General features: G+C 43.9%; 1 protein-coding gene across 2 annotated transcripts in view; it reads right to left on the bottom strand.

The window, feature by feature from the left end:
* The window catches only part of LOC133212692 (ankyrin repeat domain-containing protein 11-like), a 198,807-nt gene that overhangs the window by 152,132 nt on the left and 19,484 nt on the right, over positions 1–27,191 (bottom strand). For both annotated transcript variants that reach the window (XM_061354378.1, XM_061354377.1), the window contains exon 2: positions 9,039–9,115. The gene's annotated coding sequence lies outside the window, so the exon portion shown is untranslated. The remainder of the gene's footprint in view (positions 1–9,038; positions 9,116–27,191) is intronic.

Genomic DNA, 27,191 nt, shown 5'->3' with positions numbered 1-27,191 from the left:
GCTCACATGGTGAAACAAAGCTGAATGAAATCGTAAAAATAAACTACACAGGAATTAACATTGTCAGACTAAGAGTAACTCTAAGCTTGATCCTGCGTTTGAATAGAGATTTCCAGAAGAGCTTCATTCTTTGGAGATGAGTAGCTAGAAAAACTGCTGTCCATGTCTCTGCCAGGGAATGAGGGGAAGCCCAGCCCAAAAGGTTTATTAATTTATTCTGACCCCTGGTATCACCAAGGCAATCTTACCAGTACAGTTCTGCTGTTAGAGAAGTATTCTTAATGTGTCCAAGAAAAAGATGACAACACTCACAACTGAAAGAAGTGAACATTTCTTTCAGTTTGTATACACATACATTCCCCTAAGATTATTTGTTTTTGAAACAAAACCAGAAGTACCAGCCCAGCCACCTAGAGCAGTGCCACATAACATCTTGTGTTGCTGCACAGCCCTATTTGCACCTTCACAGCATTTTCCTGGCTGGTGCTAACAGAGCAGCCTGAGAGGGACGGGGTAGTCTTCTGCTATGCACTCAGAAGGCAAAAGAGCAGTTCATATTAAAAGGATAGTTTAAGGTCACTTCCGTATCATTCTAGCTGAATTAAAATAAAAATATTTAAATTTCAGTAATTTCAATTACTGCAATATTAGCTAGGACATTAAATTTAATCTAAAAAGTTTTACAAATAGGTTTAGCTACAATAAACAAAATAAGCAAACCTAACAAAAAAGAGGAACATTCTATATTTAAAAAAAAACCACAAAAAACCCACGCAAACCTTAGTGCATGCCTATATATATATTTATATGCTTATTGACTCATTCTGCTTTAAATCATCTCTGCTACAGCAATCTTTCCTTCCCCGTTTTTCAACCCCAAAAGAATTACCATTTCTTTCCGGACAATAACTTGTGCCAACATTCTGGAGGGCTAAGTCCAAACCACACATAGTTCAACAACAGCAGAGTTGAACAAAAAGGAAAACTATAGCTTTTTTCTTAATTATACCTTGTAAAAGTATGGCTAAACAGGGGGGGGAAGTCAGTTATTGATTAATTCCAGGGTAATGAAGACTGTTTATAGCACACTGTAACAGATACTCACTAAGTTTATCAGATTTATCACCATCCTTCAGTGTCTAAACTCAAGGTGGCTCTACAGAAAAGAATACACTACTGTAACTCCAATACTAAACTGGCTTAGAGTCCACAAATTAATACTTTCAGAGGCAAGGGTTTCATAACTAGGTCAAAACAGGGGGTGGGTGGTATATATGCGTTTAAATTTCTATTCACCCAACAGAAAAAGCCAGAATCAACCTCCTTTCCTGGGGATCCCCAAGGTTTTAACAAGAAAAGAAAAAAAAAAAAAAAAAACTTTGCAAAATTGCAAAATATAGTCTTCTTTCAGCACCTTTTGATTGAAGCCCCTCCAGGATCATGTCTTAAATTATGACCAAACCTTCTCCTAAGCTACAAAGCAGAGCTCTTCACTATCACCAGCAGAAATACAAGGTTTTCAGCAATGAAAAAAAGCACCCAAAATATGTATCAAGAGGTAAAGCTACAAAGAATCACAGCAGAAAAGGAACTGGAAAAGTGTAAGGGGTGATTAGAACTACTCTAAGTTATCTGATGCACTTCACCAGTTTTACCTTCATATGTTAAAGCCTTAAACACTTACAGCTTGAACCAAAAAAAAAAAAAAAAAAAAAAAAAAACTCACTGCTTTGCCCAGTACCCACCATCCTCCTTGTTTATATCCGAGAGCTGTTCCAAAGAAATGTAATAATGACTCAAAGTCCAGTACTTTCTTCATTCCTCTGAGCTACTGTAAGTTAAGTATGAATATAGAAACTACTTCTGTGAGCAAAGAAGAACTGCATGGGGAAGATATATTTTTAAACTGAAGTTTCACTAACAACAGCATCACTTTAAAGTGAAGCCTAACCTTAAAGCCAGCACCTTCTCTGGGGCACGAGTGTTAGTGGCAGCCCAGTATTCTGAAAGAAACTAAACTTGCCTGCAGCCCTAGCCAAAAGTATACAATTTGTATGGTAACAGTCTAGTCAATTCCTATCTTTGCAACCTAATTTGAATCCCCTCTTTTTTTAATCTTAATTTAGCATTATAAACCAGTAAGTCTAAGTCTACAGCAGCATCTTTGAGGTATCCAAACTGTAGGCTATCATCCTGTAGTAGGAAGAAGCCACCATGGATAAGTGATCAAATCAGCAGTTAATCCCTGCATTGACAAATATTTTTGGTGTGTGCAAAGCCAAAGTTGAGCTTTTTTTGTTCATATAATTTGCTTACTAAATTTTGCTACAATGCTCCAAGGCATTTGGGTATGCAACGCCGAGAAATAACAATGCTCCAGCCAAGGCATGCATGCTGCACAGCTCTCTGCAAATATGCCACTGGAATTCCAAGCTACTATTGTGCCCAACTCATTGCTCTAGTTATCCATCTTGAAGATCTAATTAATCCTCCTGCTCATCATTGCCTAAGCTTACACAGGAGCATCTCAAAGCTTGGTGACATTTTGCAAGTATGAAAACAAATAGGTGAAGTAGATCTAAACTCCTGTGGGAAGAGAGACTGTCAGTCCATGGTCTTCTCATCCAGGCAAGTACAAAGCACCACATGGGATCAGATAAAAACCTCTTCTTTGGTCCCCATCCCACACTCCTTTCAGACCATGGGAATTACCCCCAGTAACAGGTATCTTGCCAAAGGAAATATAACCTAAGCTTCAACTTTAATTGTGTATGACCTTGACATAAGGGACATTTAAAAATAAACATACAGCTTCATGCATAAACAGCCAGAGCTCTGGGTATTTTAAATGCTTTCCTACCTTTTGCAAGACTGAGATGAAGGAAATGAGGAAAGTTTCTACATCTTTGACCAAACATTTGAGTATATAATTCATATATCCAGGTAGTCCTTTTATTAAAGCGCAACCAATAAAATGCAAGAAGAAAGGAGAATTCAGCTGTGCAACACCCTGCTGGACACAGAGTCCAGAGGAACTGCTGCATCCCTGCTACCACTTTGTCCAGAGAACTCCTTTCAGATTGTTGTGAATGCATCATATTAAAGCTAGTGGAAGAAAAAAAAGAATTCAGAACTGGCCAGCTGCTACATCCAGATACAGTCTTAACTGTTGACAGGAAGACAATACTTTTTCTCCTCTCCTAATTTGTTCTCACATTTTCATTTTGTCAAATTATTTACTACCTACTGTCATTTGATTTTGACTCCATGGAACTTTTGCATAGCATTAAATCCGTATCATTATGATAAATGACAATTTACAATACAATAAAAATAGACTCAGGATACTGGCAAGAGTACAAGAATGAGGTAAAAACTACTGAAGATGACAACATAACTTTCCTGACTGTGTAAATAACAAGGAAGTATATTTCTTATATGACACCAGCAATAAGTCTAGTCCAGCAGAGACTAACCATGTAGTGGTTTAAACCCAGCCAGGCAGCTTTTTCACTCACTCCCCCCCTTCTTGCCCTCCCCCTATTCCCAGGGACAGAGAGAAGAATCAAAAAGAACGCAACTCCCAAGGGTTGAGATAAGAACAGCTTAGTAACGAAGGTACAACACAAATCACTACTGCTACCACCAATAAGAATAATGATAAAGGAAATAACAAGGGAAGAGAATTCAACACCTCAGCACCAGCCGACCGATAACTCGCCCCCCCAGCCCGACCAAGCACCAACTGATACCTCCTCCAACCCTGCAGTCCTCTACCCCTTCTGGGTAACTGTCAGTTACATTCTGGGCATGACGTGCTGTGGTATGGAATACCTTTTTGGTCAATTTGTGTCAGGTGTCCTGTCTCTGCTTCCTCCCCACTTCCCCTCCTCCCTGGCAGAGCATGAGGCTCACAAAGTCCTTGGCCAAACCAAAACATCATTTTTATCAGCTCTGTTCCCAGGCCGAAAGTCAAAACACAGCACTGCACCGGCTACCAAGGAGAAAAGTGACTGCTACTGCTGAACCCACAACAAACCAGAACCATTCAACGTTGACCTTTGAATCCCTGTACCGCTGAACAAATAAAACCTTGAATGAAAGGACAAAAATTACTAAGATCAAGGACCTCCTCCTGGCATACCTACCCACACCACTACCCTGACCAGCCCCTCTATTTGCAGTTCTCCTCACCTTAGTTTGCTGTTGAACTCAGTTCTACCAACCCATAAGTCAGCCTTGGGGTGAAGCTCTAGGTGCTCCGGTGCACAGACACACGCAGCCCTCATGCTGCCATCCTGCCTTTCACTAAACTTGGAAACAATCTGAGTATCAAGACTTCCAGGAAATTAAGTGTTACCATCTGAAGCCAAGCAAAGTCAGGGATAATGTACTCTTATCAGCACCTGAGCTGATAAGAACACACACAGGTACAACAACATAGGAAAACACTAGGTAGGAAACACTCTCCACCAACTCATCTCCCACCCACCCCAGCTGTTGCCTTTCCCAGGCTGAGCCATGCACCAGCACTAACCCAAACAGCCTTGTCTGAAACACTCTGGGCAAACCTGTACCTGAAGAGCCACCCAACTGCTTTACAGCACTTCCAAAACCTGATTTTCCCTGAGAGAAATGGCTCCACCATTTCAGGGTGGGATAAGGACCACAGCAGAAATCAATCAAACCCACAAGCCACACAGCTCTACTTTAATGTTACATGAGATTATTATTTCCACTTGCACATTGCTTCCCCTCCCCTCTCCAGGCCCTGCTTCCTAACACATCCACTTCTTGCCCCAAAAAAGCCAATGCTTCCATACCATACCCCAGCACCACAGGAAAACCTCTGCTCGGCTGTGACCGACATGCTAAGGAAAAAACATACACTGCTCTTCTTGCATTGCCTTCAAACCCCTCTAATTTGGAAGGGATAACAGCTGAAACACGTGGGGAAAAAAAAGCCAGAAAGCTCAGAACAACACTTCTATGCAAAGAAATAGCTTCCCCATGGAATACTAAGCTCTATTTCCCCCAAAGCAGTAAAACTTGAAAACCATATATGAACACATTTTAAAACATTAATAGAAAAACATTGAGCAGTTAAGTCACATTCCACCTAAGCAGCACTACCATTATTGCAACACCTGACTGCCAGAGGACAATTCAATCCTGGAAGCATGTATTTTAATTGCTTTTCCACAACAGGCCTCAGCTTTACAATTGCATTCTTCTCAGGAGGTCAGAACAAGGCACAGCTGCAGCTCTGAAAAGCAATTCTGTTTAGCAGTTCCACCTTATTCATTCTTTAAATCTTACACCTACATATTCATTATGAACTCTGTAAAATACCAGTGCCAAAACCACCATCAAAAGCCACTGCAATCTCTCTGTTGCTTGGAGAAAGGCTTGACCCCTCTCTGCTTCCCTAATGAAAATGTGGGGAAAGCACAAACTCATGCCAGATGTCAGCTCTGGTGCTGCAAAGCAGCCACCGAACCCCAGAACAAGCTCAGTGCAATACAGCCATTTCCTGCTGAAAAGCAAAAAGGAACTACCACGATGAACCCAGCTTGTTTTGATCAAAGCATTCAGACAGTTTAGTGAGAAAATACCTGTCCTAGTCATTGCAGCACAAGAGCCAGCATTTCAACTCAACACCCTTTTCCTCTATTTAGATAGGACCTTTCCTGTTATTACTACAGAAAGCCGGGAGGGGGATGGACAGGGACAGGACAGGGACAATGACACACAGCACCCCAAAAGAACACAAGTCTCTTTTAGAGAACTGAGAGTAGCAATGGTTGTAGAAACTCCCATAATTCACAATAAAGGAGCCACCTACCAAAATGGAAAAGTCTGACTTTTGTAAGGTTTCCTACAGTGGAACAGCCCCCCTGCTCCCTATGACCTACCACAGCATTCCTGGTCCTCTGGCTGCACCAATTCAGCTACTTCTGCAGATCACACCAGAAACAATCCACACAAATCTCCAAATACAAGTATTTTATTTGACCACAGAATATTTTGGTGATCAGATTAACAGCATGACATCACAAACAACAGCATGGCATATGTGGTAGGAACAAATGACCTCCCAGGGACAGAAACAGCCTGCATCAGGTTTGCAACTAAAGGAAACAGCACAGCAGATGCCCTCAAAGTCCCTTTCTAGCACAGAAGCTTTATTTCCATTAGCCAAGCTATGAAGTGCAGAACGGTACCATCAGAAGAGAGTAAACATTGCAGGATCTTACTACAAAGGTAAGCCTGGTTCTGAAAAATCAGGCTCCTCATTACCCATTGCAGTGGGGAATGTCTGCAGCATCCTTTACAGCAAGTTACATGCTGGCATGCACAAGTTGCTTGAACAGGGAAGAAAAACACCAAACCAGTCAGGTTTGTGCCCCAGTGCACTTTTACTCACAGGTTTATAGCAAAAGCAACCTCATTCCCATGGTCATGAACAGATGAGTGACAGAAGCTGAGCACTTTCACAATACACCACCTTCTCCTCAAACAAGATGGAGGTGGCACATCATCTCTCGGCTAATTTGGCCCACAAGTCCCAAGGCTTTAACCAGCACAGGATAAGGAATAAACACAGACAACAACAACCTGCTTTTAGAATGTCTGTGCTTTAGGATGAGAGGTTTTAATTCAAGCCTGGGCCAGACATTCATTTTAATTCAAGCCTTGGGCTACTCAGAGTACAGCACAATCTGCAGGTGCTCCTGTGGGAAACTGCAGGGGCCACGTATGCCAGAGCCTCTATACCAACACAAGGCCTAGGAATTCACCTCTACAGCTTCAGAATGTGGCAGATTTTTTTCAGCCAACACTGGAGAATTCTGATCTCCTCCCCTTGTTCTCTTTTCCCCAACATCTCCATACTGCAGTAGCCCAAGAATGGAGCTGAGCTGTGGAGTGTTGATCTGATCAAGGTTAGGAAAGCTACATAGAGGGATCAGGACTTGATAAGCACAAAGGTCTTTTCTAAGCTAACCGGTGCTATGATGAGACCCCCAAGACCAAGATGCATTTTAAGCAATGCAACAGTCTGTCTCTGCAGAGAAGCAGATAAAACCTTATTTTACTAGAAAAGGTCACTCAGCTATCATCTCCAAGGGCTTACAAACCCACACAGCAAAATCACTTTTTTGTTTGTTTGTTTCAGAAGTTGGAGAATCATAGTTTGCATTAAAAAACAAACAAAAAAAAAACAAAAAAACAAACAAACAAAAAAAAAAAAAAAACCACCATTTACTTCAAAACTCAAGAGTGAAAAACCTCTGTACCAGACTATGAAATGTAATAGGTAGTGACCAATCTGGGTTATAACTGATGCTTGGATTCGGATGGGTTTTCCAGGGGAGTGCAGAGCAGCCATTAAGAGTTACTGCACAATACAGCAAGAGGTCCACGCTTTATACACTTTAATTAGTTAGCTGCAGCAGGGGAGAGTTACTGATGTCTAGCCTGGTTTGTTTCACTGTAAAAGGCTTCTACTGCTATTAATATTCACTGAAGGAAACTGAAATAACATCTTGTCTCCATCTGAATACCTTGGAATTATTATGGACAAGCTAAATACAATTATTTCACACACCCCCCCCCAAATAAAAGGACAAAAGAAACCTACCAGCTTGCAAACCCTGACAGAACACACCTGTATTTCTACATAGAGCAGCTCTCCTTCAATGATGCCCTTTATCATAATTACAACTTCAACACAAATAATCCCGCTGCAGCATAACCCAAGAGGTCAGTCAAGTAGAGCCCCATAGCAAAAGCAACACACTATAGGTTCTCCACCTTCACTGTAGCATTCCTGGGTACACTGAGGATGACCTTGAACTCACACAGAGCTTCCCCTCCATACCACTGCCACAAAACACACTGCAAAGCTAAGCTCACTGAAAGCAGCAAACAGCTTTTATCCAGCTTGCACACACCAAGCCACCAGTGCTGCAGGGAAAACCAGCAAGAACAAATTCCTTCCTACTGGCTATACCTGTGTCATTCCATTTTCTAGAGGACAGCACCGATACCTCTCAAATTACCAAGTCAAAAAAATATCTCTTCTTTTCCCCCTAAATTCCACTCTAAGGTAGCCTATTATTTCTACATCTGCTAATGCTACCAAAGAGCTGAATCCTAACACTGAATCAAACTGCAGTCTCAGCATATTGGGAGGTTTCCCTGCCCAAAATGAAACAGGTGTCATCTGTTTCAATTACACTAATCACAAGGAGACATAACATTACAAAACTGGCACTTTTTATCATAGAATCGTAGAATAGCTATTGTTGGAAAGGACCTTAAGATCATCTAGTTCCAACCCCCCTGCAATGGGCAGGGGCACCTCACACAAAACCATGCCTCCCAAGGCTTCGTCCAACCTGGCCTTGAACACTGCCAGGGATGGAGCATCCACAACCTCCCTGGGCAACCCATTCCAGTGCCTCACCACCCTAACAGTAAAGAATTTCTTCCTTATATCCAATCTAAACTTCCCCTGTTTACGTTTTAACCCATTACCCCTTGTTCTGTCACTACAGTCCCTAACGAATAGTCCATCCCCGGTATCCCTATAGCCCCCCTTCAGATACTGGAAGGCGCTATGAGGTTTTTTTCTTTTTAAAAAAGACATTTCGAAAGTGGACCATGATATACTAGAGGTAGGAGAATATTTAACACTCAGCAATCAAGAGCACCAACAACTGCACAGTCTGCTAGACAAACCAGTGCTGGAAGTGACCCTGCAGGAAAAGTAACTTTTGCTTTCAGTGAAGTCAAGGATAAACTTGTTACATTTGAAATGATATAAAAGTGAAAAGGCATCTCAGAACCAAAGACATTTCCTAATACATTCTTGGTTAGTACCTTTAAATTAATCCATGGAAGTTTGCAATTTTTACTTTCATATTTCAGAAAATAAACAGAAATTAAAACCACCATACCTAACACACCATGGACACAAGCACCTGTTAGGTAATAAAAGCAAAATCTGGAACAGAAGCCAAGTAAATATTTACCGATTCCATAGTTGAAAGCTGTCATTAGCAGGAAATACATTAAAATCCAGATATGCGTCCCAAAAATGCTGTGTAATCTGAAAAATACAGGAAGTTTTTCGTTAGAAAATTAAAATGCGCAATTTTATTTGCAACAAGTATGCTATATTCGAGTACATGAAGGGCTAATAAATCAAAATCCTCGTCTAATCCAGAAATAAACTTCCTGAGTCTGCACAAACAGAAGTGGAGATGTGCACAAACAGAGCAACAGCTCTTGCTGCACTTTTCAAGGATGTTTTTCCAGCTACAAATTCCCAAAGTGAAATTTCAAACACCGGGCAGGAACCACAAGGAGCTCGCAGCACCCAAGGCAAGGGGGAACTGCATTCATTAACTGGTACATGAAAGGGTTGGCAGCTGATTCCAAGCCCAAAACCGGCGTTTTTCCTGAACTCGTTCACCACAGCTGTGTGGGGCCAAGCAGTCACAGGTGACTGTCACAGGGGATACAATTTTTGGACAGCACAGCTCAGTAGAAGCCTGTCATATGAGCAAGAGCAAGCCTGAACTTTGAGGTTCAGACCTTTGAGGGTCTGCAATGCAGAAGACCAGAGTTTGGGCAGAGCCACATGTAAAACACTGCCTTATTCCAGAAGTTTTTATGCCCATGATCACAGAACCATAGAACGGGGGGGGGGAAGCTGAACTTCCAACTACATTATTTGGAAAATCAGTAGTGCTGCTTGCTGACAGTAGTGACTAAGACCAACTGTGCACAAAATTATCAGAGTCAACAGAAATCCTGTCCTATGACATGACACATAGTTTTGAAGATTCCTATCTGCTTCTTGGCCTATACATAGCTATTGTATTCATTACTTGCTCATGTGCAAGATATACAAGTATTGTAACACTGAAATAGTGACCACATATGAGCCAACCAACAGTGTACCGTTTTTTTATGAAACTTATCAAATTATTTATTAAGTACAGCAAATAGTGCAGCAGAAGATGCCCAATGTACAGATCACTCACACAATGCTGTGCAGAATCCCACATTTCAATTTAAAACTACCTGCTTCCAAAAGCCTAAACTATAATTAATAATGTTAGACACATTTACCTATCCAATTTTCTTAGCTTTAAGTCTGATGAAAACATATCAGTTCAAAAGCTAACATTTCTATCCTTGTTTTCCCTTCTGTGAACTCAGAAGACGAACTGCTGTACAAGGCTTGATGCAGTGGACAAGGCTCCTGTATGTGCCAAGCTAACTGCAGCTACAGAGAAAACCATTCGCAATGCAAACCAGCAGACACTGTCTTCCTTTGCATTGAAACAGTAGTATAAATACTAAATAATTAATTGTTCCTGGTGATCAGATTCTGGTTTAAAACAGGCTCAGTCTTTCAACTTATAAGTTCTCCCACCAGCATCTTTTTGTTCTTTCACATTGACCACATCATCCTCAGCAGTTCACCACTGATCAGTTACTGGTTCCTCTTGCTGCACTCCCACACAGATCGGTAAACTGCAGATTTAGAGCACACAGCACAACTTCTCCAGCATTAACAAAACAAACAAAAAAAAAAAAACAACCCACACAAAAAAAAAACAACAACAAAAAAAAAACCCACACCCTAGGAATTAAGTAATTCAAACTTCTTTAATAAAAGGGTATCTTGTGACTTTACAGAAATCCATATTTGGAGACGGAAACTGTTTTATAATCACAAACATGACCTGAAAAAAAAAGGTATACTTGCATTAAGATTAATTACAGACTATTTCCACCAAAGCAGCTGGGGCAGACAGCCATGATCTAGCAGGGGAATGATGATTGGGAACATTGACTGGTTCCAGTAGCAAGGCAGAAGCTGGCTTCAGAGGCCAATGTCAGCAATGAAAGAACAAAAGCAGAGTGTTTCTGATGCAGTCACTTAGAAAGGTCTCTGTGAAAAGTGTGTTCAAGATTCAACAATTTTACACATCTAGATATTTCTCCATTTGACCGACTGAATGCAGAAAGGGTTCTACTTCAATCCCCATTTTACAGGGAGCAGGAAAGAAGCCATGTGCTGAAGTCTCATTTCAAGCCATGGGAAAGCCAGTCCCCCCACAAGCAAGAACAGGTTTCTTTATTGCTTCTTTGAAGCAAAAAGTTGTATTTTGATTTACAGACAGACTTGCATCAATTCAGATTCTATGGTACTCCAGAATTAAGAAGTGTAATGGGATATCAGTATGAGATTCAGATTTTGGCTTAGACCAAGTTCCGATATGGGTATGGGGCTCTTCGGAGTAGAATAGCTGCTTTCCACAGCAGTCATCTGCTTCCCTCTAATTTAAGGAAGAGACAGTTTCAATGAGGCATCTCTCTGAGGGCTTCAGTGAAAATATATACCAGGGAACAGCAAAACACCAATGAGTTTACGTGCTCAGATATGCTCCACTACCTCAGATACAGAACTCAAGGAAGCACAAGTACAATAAATGTGGAGGGAGGGGAAACCTAGGAATGTTTTCCAGTGCACTCCATAGGCATGTTCAGAACAACGTGGCAAGGCTGCCTGCATGGCCTTAACAGCACCTGGAATACAAACACTAATCTTTCACCCTGCTGAAACAGTGTCAAGTGCTTTTTCTCAGAAACTGCAAAAATCACAATTCCAGAATCCAAGAAAACTGAGGTTGTGGGAAGAATACATAAGCAGACAGTACTACAAACCACACATGTGAGAGAAACAGTGTTTGTTTTGCATAATTGGGGATGAGGCTTTACAATATTAGAGCTTTAAGATCAATATTAAGGCTTTGCAATATTAAGATTTTTCAATACTGGGGCTAAGTTACTAAGGGAACAAAACAAGTGTGCCTATAGTGTGCCTACTTACTCAGACACCCATTTTTGCACAAACATTAATAAACAGATGCTTCACTGCTGTGTCTACCCTGAGCTTTTACAATAAAAGTTTCTGTCTAGAGATGATTTCTCACACCAAATACTTATCAGCTATGTGTCCTCCAGGAATATCTGTAGATAGCTTCTGCAACAGGGATTCTATTCCTGCCTGGTTACAGCACCCAAGTCAATTCCAAACAACAAGTGTTGGAGTTCAGGGAATCACAGAATTCTAGGGTTGTCTGGGTTGGAAGACGCCTTAAAAGTCATCCAGCTCCAACCCCCTGCCACAGGCAGGGACACCTTCCACTAGACTGGGTTGTGCCAAGCCCTATCCAACCTGGCCTTCAACACTGCCAGGAATGGGGCAGCCACAGCTTCTCTAGACAACCTGTTCCACTGCCTCACTACCCTCACAGGGAAAAACTTCCTAATGTCTAATCTGAATCTCCCCTCTGCCAGTTTAAAACCAGTCACCCTTGCTCTGTCCCTACAGGCCCTTGTCAAAAGCCCCTCTCCAGCTTTCTTGTCAGCCCCTTTAGGCACTGGAGCTGCTCTAAGGTCTCCCCAGAGCCTTCTCTTCTCCAGGCTGAACAAGCCAAGCTCTCTCAGCCTGTCTCCAGAGCAGAGGAGCTCCAGCACTCGAGGCATCTTTGTGGCCTCCTCTGGACTTACTCCAACAGATCCACGTCCCTCTTGTGTTGGGGAGCCCAAGAGCTGGGCACAGGACTGCAGGGAAGGTCATGAAGAAACTGAAATGTCACAGAAACAGTACAAAATTGACCACCGCTGCTTCTTCCCACAGGTTTTGCTCACACCCCTTTGAAAGCCAAGAACAGTCCTGCCCAGCACAGCAACAGAAGTTTCCCCTTGGCCTCTCAAAAAAAATAAAGATCATCAGATTTGTAGCAATGACATTTGAGCACACATAGACCACTACACAGCTCAGAACTATTTAGACAAAGAAAAAAGGAGACGTGTTGCAATGCAGATCTGAAGGGTGGGGGAGAAAGTTTTCCAAGAAATACATACAAATGAGATTAATAACATGCCTTTAACTGCAAGGCCCTGCATCCTATCAGTAACTTACAGACCAACCATCTCCAAATACACACATACTGAGCAAACTGTTCTGTGCAGTGGGACTCAAGTCACATTCGATCACACATGAAGCTGCTCCTACATTCCAAAACCAAATTTCTAGTAGTGGTGTGAACCACAGAAATTGCCATTCACCAGAATTCACAAAGCAGCAAGTATTTCTGCAACAACAGGACAGCCAACTGTGCTCATCCAGCACCAATTACTGCAGTGAAACACCAAAGCCACCAATGTTTAAAAAAAGAAAAAGGGAGTGTCCTCTGTTCAGCAGTAGTAGCCATTTTCACCTTCTCAGGACCTGGCACAGATCTTTGTTTTTTACTTTAGTCTGGGAACACCACTGATAACTCCAAAGCTCAGTAATGTTTACTCCAACCAAAGACTTTGTGAGTCTCATGCTGTGCCAGGAAGGACGGGAGGAAGCAGAGACAGGACACGTGACTCAAACAAACCAAAGGGGTATTCCATACCACAGCACATCATGCCCAGTATATTAACTGGGGGCAGATACCTGGAAGGGCTAGATCAGGTCATGCTGGGTATCAGTTGGCAGGTGGTGAGCGGTTGTATTCTCTTCCCTTGTTATTGCCCTTATTATTGGTGGCAGCAGTAGTGGTTTTGTGTTACACCTCAGTTACTGGACTGTTCTTATCTCAACCCATGTGAGTTATATTCTTTCCGTTCTCCTCCCCATTCCTCTGGGAGTGGGAGGAAGAAGGGGTGGGGAAGTGAGCGAGCAGCTGTGTGGTTCTGGATTGCCAGTTAGGCTTAAATCATGACAGCTCTTTTTGGCACGCAACATGGGGCACGACAGGCTGAGATAAGGAAATATCTAACAAGAGTATGTCTAATTGTATTTGTGATAAACATTTACGGTTTCAGGTTAATAGTCACTTGTAGCAATGCTGATTTATTGGCTCTCAAAGTTCTTGATCTTGGAGTTTTAGCATGTCATACCTTACTTACAGCCTGTATTTGTTATTTTAGTGTTTCTCAGCTGGGAGGCTTGGGCTAAGGTTCTTGTTTCACTGTACCTTATACTAATGACTTGTAATACAATAAACTCATTGATCATGAAACTGATCTGGCTTGCATTCCCAGGGTGGTCACTAGCTCTATGTTAAGGAGATATATAATAGAAGTATTTATCAATTACACATCTTTTTTCCCCTCCTCAGGTAGTCAACCTGTGAAGGAGACATTCCCCTACCTTCCCACCCACTCCACCCCCCATCCCCCACCCCCCAAGACTACTTACAGCATCATTTGAAAGTTCTGAAGGTTTTGAAAGGCCTTTGGGTAGCCTTGAGACCTGCCTGCTGATTGTGATGGGGATCACCATGTTGGCACACATACAGAATGTGTTTTACCCACGGCCATTTCGTCTCATCTCGAAAGTTAAACAGAGACGGGTTGGGGTCTTGTTTAGGGTTAGAAGACGATATAGGAGAACCAAGAGATATTCTCCAAGGCTGAACACTCATGAGTGGCAGGGTGTGTGGGATAGTATGAGCAAACATGTAGGCCAGTGGGGCCCTAGAGTGCTTTGTAACTTCACCACTGAAAAAGTATAAAATCCAGAAAAATTAGTAAAACACTTAAATGAGATGTGTTGTCATCCTGGTCATACAAGAGAGGGACAACTCACAGCAAAGTGCAGGGTCTTGGCCTATGCTTACAGAGTCCTGTTCAACACTATCCAGTACCTTCAAAAAGAAAAACAAAGGACTCTGGAACTGATGTCAAAAAAACAGAAAACAATCAGAAAAAACTGAGTGGTGGAACATAGAATCACAGAACAGTTAGGGTTGGAAAGGACCTTAAGATCACCTAGTTCCAACCCCCCTGGCATGGGCAGGGACAACTCACACTAAATCAGGTCACCCAAGCCTCTGTCCAACCTGGACCTGAACACTGCTAGGGGTGGAGCATTCACAACTTCCTTGGGCAACCCATTCCAGTGCCTCACAAGCCTCACAGTAAAGAGCTTCTGCTCTCTTGAAATCCAGGACAGTGAGTTTGCTGCACACTCTTCTCACTGTCCTGAGGATCTCGAACTCAAGCATCTCATCATCACTGCAACCAAGGCTGCCCTGGAGCATCACATTTCCAAACAGCCCTTCCCTGTTGGTGAGCACAAGGTCAAGAATGGCACCTCTCCTTGTTGGCTCCTCTATTACTTGCAGAAGGAAGAATGTCTTCCACACAATTGAGGAACCTCCTGGATTGCTTGTGCTGGGCCGTACCGTCATTCCAACAGATGTCAGGGTGGTTGAAGTCCCCCATGAGAACAAGGACCTGCAAGCGTGAGGCTGTTCCTATCTGTCTATAGAGTGCTTCATCCAGAGTCCTCTTGATCAGGCGGTCTGTAACAGAGCCCCACAGTAATGTCTCTCATCGCTGTTCTCCATTTAACCCTGACCCACAAACTCTCTCTTGACTGATCACCTGTCCCCAGACAGAGTTCCATACTCTCCAGCCTATCCCTAACATAAACAGCAACTCCCCCTCCCCTTCTTCCAGGCCTGTACTTTCTAAAGGTCCTGTAACCTTCCATTCCAACACTCCAGTCATAGGAGGCATCCCACCATGTTTCTGTGATGCCTATTAAATCATACCCTTGTAGACGTGCACACATCGCTACTTCCTCTTCTTTGTTCCCCATGCTATGGGCATTTGTATAGAGGCATCTGAGCGGAGCTCCAAATGAAGCCGGATCATTGGCTGGAGCAGGTGGAATATCTCTACATTTCTCTGCGCATTTATTATAGGTGCTGGCAACTGACTGGAAGTGTTGGGATGGAATGATGCCCCTCTCCCCCAACTCTTCTAGTTTAAAGAATCCCTGACCAACCTGGCAAGCCTCCTATCAAACCCTCTCTTCCATTTCTTTGTCAGACCAGCTCCACCAGCCCCCAGGAGACCTGATCTACTAACTTGGGTCCCATGTTCAAGATACCCAAACCCCTGACTATGGCACCAATATGGCACTCCAACCACAGTGATAATCACTGCAGCTAAACCAGAGGACCAATTCGTGCCAATATCAGTTGCCCCTGTACGCAAGAGGAAAAGCAAAAAAGAGGCAAGAGAGATTCAGAAATATGTAGAGACAATGCACTTACTACCCAGGACAGCATCTGATCATTTGTTGTTATTATATGAATCACAGGAAGAAGAAGAAGAGGCGACTTCTCGACCCTGGACCTCAATCGAGATACAGCAGAATATGCGGAAAAATTTCACCCATCAACCAGGGGAGCACATGCTCTCATGGTTGCTCTGATGCTGGGACAATGGAACCAATAGTCACAAACTAGAACGCAGGGAAGCAGGGAAGCTAAGCAGCTGGGATCACTTGCTAGGGAAAGGGGAATTGACACAGCAATTGCAAAAGAGAAACAGTCCCTCAGCCTTTGGAGGTGGCTCTTGGCAGCTGTGAATGAAAGGTTTCCATACAAGGATGATGTTATGAGTCGTTTGGCCAAGTGGACTACTCTAGAGAAAGGCATCCAGTCTCTGAGGGAATCAGCCATTGTAGAGATGATCTCTCACAAGCAGGATGCCAGGAAAGCACCCACAGATCAAGATGAAGTCGAATGTGGCGGGAATTTACACGGAACACACCGTCATCATATGCCCACTCATTGGCAGCAATAACCTGGAATGACGTAGCAACACCAACAGTCGATGAAATCATTTGGCAACTCTGGGAATCCGAAGATAATCTCACCCCTTCCATCATTTCAGATGTGTAAAATCTGTCCCAGGACCTCAGACAATCTATACTACAATCTATATACCTATATCTATTGTCTGTATATCTATATACAGACAATCTATACTACCTACCCAGCTCCCCACGTGTACCAACCCACATCTCAGCTATTAACAAAAGGCATTCTACTGCTCAAGAGCCAAGATACAGAAGGTATGCACCACGGGCCACCCTATGGTTTTACCTGCGGAATCAAGGAGAAGATGAAAGGAAGTGGGATGGAAAACCTACCTCAGCTCTGGAAGAACGGGTGCATGAATTGCAGAGGAGAGCAAAGATCAAGGATTATCAACCCATGAAAGATGCAGCTTCAGTCTCTGGTGAGCAGCTTCCCAGACGGAGTGGAAGAGCTGATTTTACTCCAGCTCCTGTGACAAAGAAGATTAACCCCTTTCAAAAAGATGTAAGCAACCAGTGTTGTGATCACTATTAGAGGGGCCCTGCCTCCAGCCAGGTAGAAGTACGGGACAATTGGATTTAGTGGACTGTGTGGATCAGATGGCCTGGAACATCAGTCCCACAGGAGTATAAGGCTCTAGTAGATACCGGTGCACAGTGTACCCTGATGCCATCAAGCTGTCAAGGGGTAGAACCCATTTATATTTCTGTAGTGACAGGAGGATCCCAAGAGTTGACTGTACTGGAGGCTAAAATCAGCCTGACTGGGAGAGAATGGCAAAAGCATCCCATTGTGACTGGTCCAGAGGCTCCATGCATCCTTGGCATAGACTACCTCAGGAGAGGGTACTTCAAAGACCCAAAAGGGTACTGATGGGCTTTTGGTACTGCTGCTTTGGAGACAGAGGAAATTGAGCAGCTCTCCACCTTGCCTGGTCTCTCAGAGGATCCTTCTGTTGTGAGGTTTCTGAGGGTTCAAGAACAACAAATGCCAATCACGATCACAATAGTGCACTGGCAGCAATATCACACCAACCAAGACTCCCTGATTCCCATGCATAAGCTGATCCATATACTTGAGAGCCAAGGAGTGATCAGTAGGACCCACTCATCCTTTAATAGCCCCATATGGCCAGTCTAAGTCTAAAAGAGAATGAAGACTAACAATAGACTACTGTGGCCTGAATGAAGTCACAACACCGAGTGCTGCCGTACCGGACATGCTAGGAAAAACCCTTTCAGTATGTTTCATTGGGGCAAAACTGCAGCATCAAGCAACATTTAATTTGATAGCATACAGAAACTAAGTAGGTAATATATTTGTGGTCTCAAAGTTACTTTATTTTGCCCTGCAGATGCGTATTCAGAAGAGTATGCAGAAATCTACGTTTTATTAAAGTTCCTGTCATCTTTGCCACTTGATAAAATGCACAAAATAACCTGACACCGTCCTCAAAAGACACAGATCAAGATACTTACATGTTGACTGAAGAGCCTAAAGCTCAATTTATCCCACTGAAACAAGCATGACGGAAAGGATAGACGAGATTCCTGTGGAACAAAATCATCCTTGAAGCATTTCAATTAAAAGTCCAATATGGACACCACAGTCCACAAGAAACTGAGAGTTGACAGTTGTCTAATTTCAGAACTAAGCCATTTAGAGACTGCCAGCGAATAAAAACAAACCTGGAAATCATATAACTAGTTTCAGTGTGCTCCAGGTATTCCTGAAGATTTGCACTTTTTCCAATTCAAATGACACCACTTACAGCATTTACACACTGATACAACAATCAGACTCTGCTTCCATCACCTGGTCATTTGGGCTGAACCTGAGGGATTATTACATGCCCTTGTTGTCTACTAATACTCCACACAACCCCTTGCAAGGAGAATGGGAACAGCACTTGTGTAAGTGAGTTTCCATGTCTCCTTTTGTAGAAGAGACTTGAGAAGATCAAATAAAATTTAACACTTCTATACTATGCCTGAACTGTATTAAATTAAAAAAAAAAAAAAGACAAAAAAACCCCCACACCAAACCAAAAACAAGGCCACTCAGCCACACAAACACCAAAAAAACAAAGAAAAAAAAACAAACACAAAAGCAAACAACCTAATTATCAGCAGAAGCCTAACATTTCATTGAGTTTAACCCTTGCAAACACGCAACAGTCAGCCGAGTGATAAACTCTAAAATTACCAGACATGCCAACTTTATTACTGGTTATCTGGTTCCTTCATACCAAACTTCTTTACCCTTAAGAATACCTTGAAATTGATAACATCTAAAATCACCTAGCATTTCTCCTGTAAAGAGGTATGAAAGCAGCCTCAAAGGCACTTGGCAGGGTAAAAAACTAAGACTGTCAGAAGAGTCCCAGCTCCCAGCACAATCTGAAAGCTTAAATCACTGAAGTAACTTTTTTCTTAGCATGATGTGGCAGAAGAACCAAGCAAGCCTGAACAGTTTCCACTGAACTAGTTTTTGATTCTGTGCACACAATTAAGAGTTCTGGACATACACAAGCATGCACCTCCCGTATGAAGACAGGCTGAGAGCATTGTGACTGTTCAGCCTGGAGAAGAGAAGGCTGCGTGGAGACCTCATAGCAGCCCTCCAGTATCTGAAGGGGGCCTACAAGGATGTTGGAGAGGCACTCTTCATTAGGAACTGTAGTGGTAGGACAAGGGGTAATGGGTTAAAACTTAAATAGGGGAAGCTTAGGTTAGATATAAGGAAGAAGTTCTTTACTGTGAGGGTGGTGAGGCACTGGAATGGGTTGCACAAGGAAGCTGTGAATGCTTCATCCCTGGCAGTGTTCAAGGCCAGGTTGGATGAAGTCTTGGGTGACATGGTTTAGTGTGAGGTGTCTGTGCCCACGGCAGGGGGGGCTGGAACTAGATGATCATAAGGTCCTTTCCAACCCTAACTATTCTGTGATTCGATGTTCCCTCATCTCTCCCCCTTCACCTTTTACCACCCTTCTGTGGCTTCTCTGCTGAGTGGAAAGTATCAAGTCAAAATATAGCTCCTGCAATTTCCTTAACCAACCTTGAGCTAAAGCTCAAGGCTACAGCTTGCCCTTCTGTACTAGCAAGCAGAGACAAGCCTTGCTCTGCCAGTCTAGAGGACACACTTCTCCAGGCTATAATTTAATCTAAGTTAAAACCTCCCTCAGTTTAGCAAAAAAAAAAAACCAAAAAAAAAAAAGTTGAATACCTTAAAGATGATGCACTGTTATCAGCAAATGACTAAATAAGTCTTAACTATATAAGCAAGGTGACATGACATTTTTAACTCAGGAAATAAGATAATTGTGGTTCAACGTAAATGACTACAACTACACATCATAAACAGTCTCTAATTTTAAGCCAGAGCCCCTCTAATGCCATCCATATTTCAAAGAAACCACTGTGGTCATCCTTGACTGCCAGGCTGCCCTACACAGCACTGTAAGGCTGGTGAGGCACTGGAATAGGCTGCCCAGGGAAGTTGTGAATGCTCCACCCCTGGCGGTGTTCAAGGCCAGGCTGGACAGAGCCTTGGGTGGCATGGTTTAGTGTGAGGGGTCCCTGCCCATGGCAGGGGGGTTGGAACTAGATGATCTTAAGGTCCTTTTCAACAATAACTATTCTATGATTCTAAGAAGGTTTCCTTACAAATGCTTTAGGTTAAGTAGCTTGTGACTGAACCCTATTGCCAACGAGCATCATTAGCAGGCCCTGGGAAAGCCACGGGCAGGCACAGCAGATAAAAGTCCAGCAGATGCAGTGGGTGAGCTCCTGTATCAAAATGAGTCAAAGTAAGCCAAGCAAGAAAGGAGGAAAACACACTTGGAATCTTAAGTAGCTTGAGGTAAAACCTGCATCTTAGGAACAGACAGAAAACGGCAAGAGCTGAGACAAAAGCTCCACATCCTTCGGCAATGTTTGCCACAGTCATTTTCTATGACAGCCCTCAGACACCCCACTCTGCTTCCCCAGTGGCACAAACAGCAAGCATTTAAGTCAAAACTCACTGTGAGGGCATCAGCTACCAAGGTGTTCAGCACAAGGCAGTGAACTCGTCTACAGCCAGCCATGCTGTGCCAAAACTAGCTCTTGTCCTACTGCCATAAAAGAGCCTCCACAGTTCCCCACAAACAAAGCCTTGTAACAGACATCACAAGCCAGCATTGCTGAAGTACATAGAATCATAGAATAGTTAGGGTTGGAAAGGACCTTAAGATCATCAAGTTCCAACCTCCCTGCCATGGGCAGGGACACCTCACCCTAAACCATATTACCCAAAGCCTCGTCCAACCTAGCCCTGAACACTGCCAGGGATGAAGCATTCACAACCTCCCTGGACAACCTATTCCAGTGCCTCACTACATCATCTGAACTTGTCTGGAACTACAATGAAGTACTGAGGGCAGCAAGCTGTCTGCCTCCAGAATGAATCATTACACAGAGGTAACAATAACTACAAGTACTTCTTATAGCTGTTAGCCTGGTAGGCTTTCATTCCTCCTCCCCAAAAGAAAAAGAAGTGCCAAATTACAATCAAATGAGCACAGCTGAACGAGAAAATGGAGTAGAGCAAGGGAGACCCAATGCAAACAAAGCATTCCAAAATAGTTGTGCTCAGAAGGCACAGGAGTGGTCAGAACTATCCAGCCAACCAGTTGTGAGAATGCTTTTCAGCTTCCTGCAGAAACAGCAGTGAAGAGGAATCGCATAGAATCGCAGAATAGTTAGGGTTGGAAAGGACCTTAAGATCATCAAGTTTCAACCCCTCTGCCACGGGCAGGGACACCTCGCTCTAAACCATATCACCCAAGGCTTCGTCCAACCTGGCCGTGAAAACTGTCAGGGATGGAGCATTCACAACCTCCCTGGACAACCTATTCCAGTGCCTCACCACCCTAACAGGAAAGAATTTCCTCCTTATATCCAATCTAAACTTCCCCTGTTTAAGTTTTAACCCATTACCTCTTGTCTTATCACTACAGTCAATAATGAAAAGTCCCTCCAAAGCATCCCTATATGCCCCCTTCAGATACTGGAAGGCTGCTATGAGGTCTCCACGCAGCCTTCTCTTCTCCAGGCTGAACAGCCCCAACTTTCTCAGCCTGTCTTCATATGGGAGGTGCTCCAGTCCCCCAGTCCTCTGATCATTGTCCTGGCCCTCCTCTGGACTTGTTCCAACAGATCCATGTCCTTTTTATGTTGAGGACACCAGAACTGCACATAATACTCCAAGTGAGGTCTCACGAGATCTGAATAAGGGGGCAGGATCACCTCCTTCGACCTGCTGGTCACGCTCCTTTTGATGAAGCCCAGGATACGGTTGGCTTTCTGGACTGCAAGCGCACACTGCTGCCTCATGTTCATTTTCTCATCGACCAGCACCCCCAAGTCCTTCTCCTCAGGGCTGCTCTGAATCTCTTCTCTGCCCAGCCTGTAGCTGTGCCTGGGATTGCTCCGAACCAGGTGTAGGACCTTGCACTTGGCATGGTTAAACGTCATGAGGTTGGCATCAGCCCACCTCACAAGCGTGTCAAGGTCCCTCTGGATGGCATTCTTTCCCTCCAGCATATCAACCGAACCACACAGCTTGGTGTCATCAGCAAACTTCCTGAGGGCGCACTCAATCCCACTGTCCATGTCAGCAACAAAGATGTTAAACAAGACCGGTCCCAACACCGATCCCTGAGGGATACCACTCGTTACAGGTCTCCAGCCGGACATTGAGCCATTGACCACAACTCTTTGTGTGCAGCCATCCAGCCAGTTCTTTATCCACCGAGTGGTCCATTCATCAAATTGATGTCTATCCAATTTAGAGACAAGGATGCCGTGTGGGACAGTGTCGAACGCTTTACACAAATCCAGGTGGATGACATCAACTGCTCCATCCTTGTCCATCAATTCTGTAGCCCCATCATAGAAGGCCACAAATTGGTCAGGCAGGATTTCCCCTTGGTGAAGCCATGCTGGCTGTCTCCACGCACCTTGTTGATTTTCATGTGTCTTAGCATGCCTTCCAGGAGAATCTGCTCCAAGATTTTCCCAGGCACAGAAGTGAGACTGACTGGTCTGTAATTCCCCAAGTCATCGATTTTCCCCTTCTTGAAAATGGGGGTTATATTTCCCTTTTTCCAGTCGTCGGTGTCGTGGTTTAACCCAACCAAACAGCTTGTTCACTTACTCCCAGTGACTGGTGCCAGGCCATCTGATCCACACAGTCCAGTAAATCCGATTGTCCCCTACCTCCACCTGGCTGGAGGCAGGGCCCCTCTAATAGTCATCACAGGATTGGACGCTTAAGTCATGTTGAAAGGGATTATTCTTCTTTATCACAGGAGCTGGAGTAAGATCAGCTCTTCCACTCCACCTGGGAAACTGCTCACCAGAGACTGAAGCCGTAGCTCTCATGGGACGCTCAGTCTTGGCCTTTGCTCGTCTTTTCAATTCACTCACCCGTTCCTCCAAAACTGAAGTAGGTTTTCCATCCCACTTTGTCATGTCTTCTCCGTGATCCCGCAGGTAAAACCATAGGGTAGACCGTGGCGTATACCTCTTGTATCTCCTTTCTTTGACAGCTGCCAAGAGCCGCCTCCAAAGACTGAGGGACTTTTTCTCTCTTGCAATTGCTTTGTCAATTCCCCCTTCTTTAGCAAGTGATCCCAACTGCTTGGCTTCTGTACCTTCTATTTCGTGACCATCGGCCCCATTGTCCCAGCATCGGAGCAACCAGGTGATGATGTGCTCCCCTGGTTGACGGGTAAAATCTTTTTGCATATTCCATAGCTCGGTTGAGGTCCGAAGTCGAGAAGTCACCTCTCCTTCTTCATCATGTGATGATGACTCCTGATCAGGTTCTGGATCGAGTAGTGAACACATTGTTTCTTCATCTTGCGTTAACCTTCCTGCCTCCTTTTTGCTTTTTCTCTTGCGTACAGGGGCAACCGATATTGGTACGAATTGGTCCTCTGGTTTAGTTGCAGTTGTTATCACTGTGGTTTGAGTAGCGACTGTACTTGTTGCTGGGGGTGGTGTAGCTGCTGTACTTGGAGCTGAAGTAACTGTACTGACTGTTGCTTTGCCCTCAGATCCAGAGACATTTTTTTCCTTTTGAAGGTGCTGGAAAGCATTGAACATGGCCCTGTAAACATAGGCCAAGCCCCAGCACGTTGCCATGATTTGTCCATTTCTGGTATGGCCAGAATGACCACACACCTCATTTAAGTGTTTTACTAATTCTTCTGGATTTTGCAGTTGTTCGGTGGTGAAATTCCAAAGTACTGGAGGGGCCCACTGACCTAGATACTTGCCCATACTGTCCCACACATCCTGCCACTCATGGCTGTCCAGCCTCAGAGAAAATCTCTTGGTCCTCCTACTTTGTCATTTAACCCCAGACAAGACCCAAACCTGACTCTGCTTAACTTTTGAAAACAGATGAAATAGTTGTGGCCAAAATACACTCTGTATACGTGCCAACATGGTGATCCCCATCACAATCAGCAAACAAGTCTCAATAGCATTAAAAGGCCAAGACTGAGCGTCCCATGAGAGCTACGGCTTCAGTCTCTGGTGAGCAGTTTCCCAGGTGGAGTGGAAGAGCTGATCTTACTCCAGCTCCTGTGATAAAGAAGAATAATCCCTTTCAACATGACTTAAGCGTCCAATCCTGTGATGACTATTAGAGGGGCCCTGCCTCCAGCCAGGTGGAGGTAGGGGACAATCGGATTTACTGGACTGTGTGGATCAGATGGCCTGGCACCACTCACTGGGAGTAAGTGAACAAGCTGTTTGGTTGGGTTAAACCATGACAGTTCTTTTTGGCGCCCCACGTTGGGCGCCAAAAAGAACTGTCGTGGTTTAACCCACAGCCAGACAGCTTGTTACCCACTCCCCCCCCTTTCTTGCCCTCCCCCTACTCCTGGAGGGACGGAGAGGAGAATCAGAAAGAATGCAACTCCCACGGGTTGAGATAAGAACAGTTTAGTAACTAAGGTATAACACAAATCACTACTGCTACCACCAATAATAGGAATGATAAAGGAAATAACAAGGGAAGAGAATACAACACCCCATCACCAGGCGACCGATAACTTGCTCCCCCCAGCCCGACCAAGCACTGACCGATACCTCCTCCAACCCTGCAGTCCACCCTGTCCTTCCGGCTAACTCCCAGTTACATCCTGGGCATGACGTGCTGTGGTATGGAATACCTCTTTGGTCAGTTTGGGTCAGGTGTCCTGTCTCTGCTTCCTCCCGGCTCCCCTCCTCCCTGGAAGAGCATGAGGCCCACAAAGTCCTTGGCCAAACCAAAACATCATTGTTTTTCAGCTCTGTTCCCAGCTGAAAGTCAAAACACAGGCACTGCACCAGCTACCAAGAAAGAGAAAAATGACTGCCACTGCTAAACCCAGGACAGTCGGGAACTTCACCTGACTGCCACGATTCTTCAAATATGATGGCCAGCAGCTTAGCAACTTCATTCGCCAGCTCCTTCAGGACCCGCAGATGGATTTCATCAGGACCCATGGACTTGTGCACGTTCAGATGGTGAAGCTTGGGCAGCTTGTGAGAACTTGCTCTTCCAAAATTTATCATTAAGCATTTTCAAACACACACACACACACACACACACACACACACACACCATTGCTGCTATTGTTATGAGAAGGAATTTCAACCAGAACAATTTTCCCACCACATTTTTGTTGGAAGAAAAATGCTAATTCTGTAAATTGCATTTTTGCTGTGCACAGTATTTTATACAGCAACACAAGTCTCCTCCTTAAAAAAAAAAAAATTAACATGCCTCAAATCCAGTGTGCGGCAGCAGGAATGTATTTTTAGATACAACCATTTGAAGGCAGCAATATGGTAGAAGTCTCCCAGCCTGAATTTCACTGTGGAAGGTTAATCTGTGCACCCTGGAGAGGGCAGTTCATTAAGAAGCTGTTCAGACTAGAAGGAAACAATTCACTCACTCTCTGAAGAAATCCCTCTCCCAAGACTGCACACAGACAGCTCCTCTGAACTCTCCACCATCCCACATCTTGTCCAGATTTGCTCCATTTTCCTGGTACCAACAAGTGTGCCCAGGCTGTGTTAGAAAGCACTCCTCCCCTCCACATCTCTAGCACAATTAATGCAGCTGAATGCAAGGCCATCTTCAAAACACAACACGGTACAAAGCAGCTCAAAGTCAACCCCAGTGCCCAAGAGAAGGAGGGAGCAAAACAGTTTGTCTTTACAATATTTTATCTGCAATTAACACTCCTTCATTACTTTTGATAAGGTAACATCTTGGCTGTCAGACCAATCCCAAGTGCAAATAAGTGAACCTTCAAACATTCTCAAAGTGAAGCTTCAGAAAGAGTCAAATACTCATGTTAGAAAACATTTAATCCAGTTACTCAGTCACCACTGCATTAGTTTGTACTCATACTGAGCAATTCGTTGAGCAGCCCTTCAGGACCACACCTTTGGGAAAAACACACCTCAAAGGCTCCCCTGAGAGAGCTGCTCCAGAACTGAGAAGGACTCACAAGTTAGCCATCCTGTGCACTCATCTATAGACATACCACAGGGCCGTATGGGGTTGGGGTTGTTTGCTTGTTTTAAGCAAGTTAAGCGGAGTGCCCAGCTATGCTCTACCAATACAGTGACATTCTCTTGACTTAAACCACATGCTAAAGAGCCATTGTACACCTCTGCCTTCATCCCATATGAGGCTATTCCTATGATACTAGAAATACCAACTCAAGACCCGCTCAAAAAATTGCTTCCTCATATTTTCTTACAGCATTACATACTTTAATACCCAACTCTCAAATAAATTACTTTCAAATTATAAAGCATTTGGTGTGGAACACTTGATTTTTGGGTAGCTGCAGTTAAGCACAAACGGAATAAAATCCAGATAAACCTATGAGTAAGTGATCATTATATCATAACTTGCCAGCAAGTCTGACTGTCCCATATGACAGCTTAGAGGTACCAGCAATGTCAGGATGCAGAGCACATTAACCACCTGTGTCAGTGACAATAGATAATGGTCTGTGGTAAAACACACAAAGATAAAAAAGTACTGTTTGTCCGCTATGGCTCCTCCCTGGAAAGTCCAACTTTGGTTCCTACCCGGAAAGTTCTGCTCCACTTTAGAACTCCCTGGAAAAGTCTCAACCCTTGGACACCTTTCTAGATATAGCTGGCCACTTCTTCCAATGTAGGCTGGCCTCCTGCATCGGAATGAGTGGGCATTTTTGTCAAATGAGCCCAAGCCGCATGCAATGCAGGGAAGGCAGAACCTCATACCACCCAAGTCAACGTTGCCTCTGCGAGGACGCCTGCTAAGGTTGAGCCTGTCGTCTCACACTGTGATGATGTTTCTCAGAACTGGTTTCCTGATCATCATTCCATGGTCTTTGGGGTTGGTAAGATAACCGCACATCAGAAATATCCTTTACTGTATCTTTTATTA

This window comes from Neopsephotus bourkii, unplaced genomic scaffold (genome assembly GCF_033783945.1).
Source record: "Neopsephotus bourkii isolate Nb327-2 ecotype Australia unplaced genomic scaffold, CSIRO-AGI_Nbou_v1 NB_735, whole genome shotgun sequence".
NCBI lineage: Eukaryota > Metazoa > Chordata > Aves > Psittaciformes > Psittacidae > Neopsephotus > Neopsephotus bourkii.
Note: the sequence above shows the minus strand (reverse complement) of the source record. Positions and strands in the feature narration are given on the sequence as shown.